The sequence below is a fragment of the Morus notabilis genome, unplaced genomic scaffold, assembly GCF_000414095.1.
Source record: "Morus notabilis unplaced genomic scaffold, ASM41409v2 Scaffold337, whole genome shotgun sequence".
Lineage (NCBI taxonomy): Eukaryota > Viridiplantae > Streptophyta > Magnoliopsida > Rosales > Moraceae > Morus > Morus notabilis.
Window position 1 is genome coordinate 110,051 of NW_010359286.1, and position 4,556 is coordinate 114,606.

Sequence of the window (4,556 nt, forward strand, 5' to 3'; positions counted from 1 at the left end):
TTAAGTACAAGGTATGTTCAAGTACCAAAAGGCTACTATGACAATAGCCTATGAACGATGATGCCATGTGAAGAATAGATTGAATGCGTGATCATGTCTAGGAACTGATCTTAAGGTTTTATTACGACAAAGTATATACATATATTGTTTATCCTACCATTGTAAGAAAAGGAAAAAAAAAATGAGCATAAATTTCAGTAGTTTATCATTCTAGAAGGATAAAAGTTAGGTGTTGAGTTAAGTATGAACATAGTATGATGACCAAAAGTAAGGGTCGTCACATATAGACTCAAAGCAGAAGTAGAATTTTGATTTGTGGCAAAGGCAAAGTCAAGGTTAAAGTGAACGAAAAAGTAAATATCATAGGAAATTGATAGAAATGTGTGAAGACACAAAACAAGATTAAAATTACTCTCATAGTAAGAAAAGATAACAGTAAGACGAAAAGATTAAAATTACTGTCATAAGAATAAATGATAACAGTAAGATGATGAATAAATAAAGATGACAAACGATAAGAAGTTAATAATACTGTTTGTACTGGGCGTCGCAAGGAAATGTTATTATGATTATGAATGAAATGAAATTATGAGTGAGTTGGTTTTAGTTAGCTACCCCACTCCTCACTGGTTATGCGCGCAACGGTACAACAGGATGAGGCCCAGAAGAAGTAAAAGCTATGAAAACACAATACGAAAGTCGTTTAGAATGTTAGAAAATAATACGAATGACACAAGAACAAAAGTTGAATGAACTATGAAATGAAAGAAAAGAAAGTACAATATGATAATTGTTCTAAATAAAAGAATGAAAATCATAAAGAAGTACAAAATGAAAGAAATGAAAGTACAATACGATAAACGTTTAGAAAATTTAGAAAAACGAACGATACAAGAATGAAAATTGTAAGGAAATTTGAAATGAAAGACAAGAAAGCATAATACAATAAACGTTCTAAAAGTTTAGAAAATATGTTAGGAGTATGACATGAATATGACATGAATGCATATATGGGTATGCATTATTGTTTATAATTTTTGTGAATTGTTGTTACTTACTTAGCCAAAGCTCATTAAGTTTGTTCGTGTTGTAGGAAGCTCGAGTAAGGCACCGGCTCCCTAAAACTTGTAGACTAGGCATGTAGAAAAGGATGTAGGAGTGGGATTTGGGTAAGTAGGTAATGCAGGCACTACGGATTTTAAAACCGCTACTAAACACTTAATGTAATTAATATATGGACATAAATGGATTATATAAAGTAAAAATCTCGCGACTATCAGGCTATATTTAGCAACCTTAAGTCACAATGTCTATTCATGTACTAATGATGCTATTATGCAAACTGCATATGAAGACAATTTTATGTAAATAATAATTTAAATTTATGTCCGTGCAAAAAAAAAAAAAAAAAAAAAAAAAAAAAAATTAGTCACTTAGTCTAAAATTTAAGAGTTTATAGTTCAAAAGTAGTAGAAGTTAGGAAATGAGCTAAGTATGAACGTTGTAATGATAACCAAAAGTAAGGATCATCACATCCGCCAGCTATTACGATGTTTGTGGTGTGTTTAAAAGAGCTAATTTTGTGTTTGATCAGGTGTGTGTCTCTTTGATTTCCCCTTATTGAAACTCGGTACATGTCTTATCCCCTTGATCATTTCGATCAAACTATTGCGGTCGGGGTTGAGTCACTAAATGCTCTCAGGGCTTTTTCCTCTAAATTAGTGATTGCAATTTTCGAATTTGAAATTCATTTCCCATTTCAAAATAATAATAATAATAACAGTGCGTTTTGTAGCATTGGTAGAATAGTAGTAGTGGAATGGAATGAAAAAAAAAAAAAAAAAAAAAAAAAAAAAAAAAAACTTAAAAATTTTTTACATTTATTTTGTTGTAGTTTTACAAATATGATAAAATGGAGTAAGAATATTCTAAATATATAATATATAATTATAATAATATCATTATAATGGTTAGTGTAAAGTATACTAATGACTATATTGTTATTATATTTACTATATAACATAACAAATTAATAGCATTACAATTATTAATGTAATTATAATTTTTATTATTACAATATTACCGCTACATAATATTGTAATATTATACAATATGATATATAATAATAATGAAATTATAAATATATCAAAATATCTAATTACAATATACTATTTGTTTTCTACTACAAATTAGTTGATATTTTAATTATATGATGAATATATATTACAGTATATAACTACATTATAATATGTTATAATATAATGTATTATATCATATCATACTATATGAAACTATATTGCATTACATCATGTTATTATATATTACTATAATCCTTATAATTATAAAAATGTAATATATAACATTGTAATATATCACATATAATATATTAATATGTGATACTATCTAATATAATAGATTATAAGATGATTCATCCATTTGATGGAAAAGTCATTTATTGTCAATGATAATTTTTTTTTTTTTTTTGAAAACCAACTAAAACCAATTAAACATAAGAATGAAGTTTCATTATTTTCCATTTTGTTCCATTCCCCCTAGCCAAAAACAACATAAATAGACTACTAAAAAAAAAAACAAAATTTCTCACTACCCGAAATCCTACTACAAGAAAAAAGGTCATTTGCGGCGACTCAATGTCGTCGCAAATAGGTGATATGTCGTCGTAAATACTCCATTTTTGACAACATATCGTCGCACATTAATTAGTCGCGTTAAAAAATTAGACGCGAATGATATATTTGTGACGATAAAATTTTGAGATGTCGTCACGATTGTTCTGTCGAATATGTCGTTAATGATGACGTGTCATGGAGCATTTGTGACGACACCGTAGAAATATGTCGTCGCTAGTAATGTGTACTATTTGCAACGACACCGTAGAAAAGTCATCTCAAATAGTATTTTTTTTTTACTTTCTTAATAATATTAATTAATAAAGATAAAAATTTGAAGAAAATTTATAATAATATAATTGATATAAAAAGTAGGAAAACTTTTCAGCACCACAAAAAGAAATTGTGCGAGAAACAACAAATTCCATTCACACATTAACGATTTTTTCTATTTTTTTAAATCACTGGACATTGGGATTTACTAAATAGCGGAGGCAACAACACTGGCGTTCTCCGCTTCTCCGAGTAAAGCTCTTCATCACCCATCATAGTCACGGTTTGGGGCAGTGACCGGTGGAATGAGAGTCGCAGCGAAAAGAAAAAAATTGAAGGAGAAGAAGAAGAGGAGGAAGAAGAAGTCTGAAGGAGAGAGTGTGACTTGATCGGAAAAAAAACATTTTTTTCTTTTATCTAATTCCTACTAACTCTACCAGCTCACTAACCAAACAAGTTCTCAAGTTAACAGATCCTAACAAAGACTGAAGAGTGCTGTGGCGACCCTCCTATGAGGCCGCCACTGTAACTTAAACTTTAACTTGTACTACTGGGGTTTCTTAAAATTTGCGGAACATTTTTTTTTTTTTTAATATAAGAAAGAATACTTTCATAATTTGTAACAATAATTTCAAATAAGTGAATCACTAAATTTCTTAAAGCTTTTCTTAATTTCAGTTAAGATAAAACGTTCTAAAAATATCTTTCAAACAGAGCAGCATTTGAACTCTTATTTCAAATGCTCTTTAAAAGCCTTTCTAAAACTAGCCAATTCAATCGGGCCATTTAATTTTGACTTTAAAACGGATTTCGTGAGAAATCTTAAGTTCAAGTACATCTTAAAGCCCTTTTTAAAATCAATCATTTAAATCGTCATGTTTAAAATTTATTTATTTGTTGCATGCTCTGTTGCAACGTTCTAAAACTTAAATACTCAAAACGAGGGTTGTTAGCTACAACCTCGGTTTCCTTAACATACATATGTACCTATACTTTTTAAACATACATGCTTGAAACCTTTAAATCATATATACATATACATGATTTTTCTTAAACTTACTGCGGAAGATAACTGCGGGAGCGTTATCCATTCCCATCTCCACCATTCGTCCGCCGCTTGCCATTGCCCTTCAAGAATTGCTGATAGGTTTCTTACCTACAACATGAACATATCTGATTGAGCTTTCGCTCAGCAAGTAGGAACTATATCTCACAAAATAACTGTAAGTACACATGAATAAATATGCATGAGCTGATTATGCTTAATTATGATGTCTTATCATAATCTTATTATCTTATCTTATCTTTCTTACTGATGGGCCCGAGTGCTCGCGTACCACTTGCGCGCAATCATCGGAACGTGAGGGTTTGCAAGGTCCCCCACGACACCGTGATTATAACTTGAATGCCTCCCTTGAGTCGGAGGACATTATTGTTATTTTCTGTTTCTCCCTTGTGGAGCATGAGTTACCTCCCTTGTGGAGGCTGGTACGGCACTCAACTGATAATTATTCTTATAAGTTCCTCTTGACTTATTAAGGTGTATGCAATATGACATAGCAAAGCATACTATAACATAGAATGTACTCAAATACATATACTTCATGTGCACTGCTTAAGTGTATGCAGTATGATCTAGCATAGTATACATAA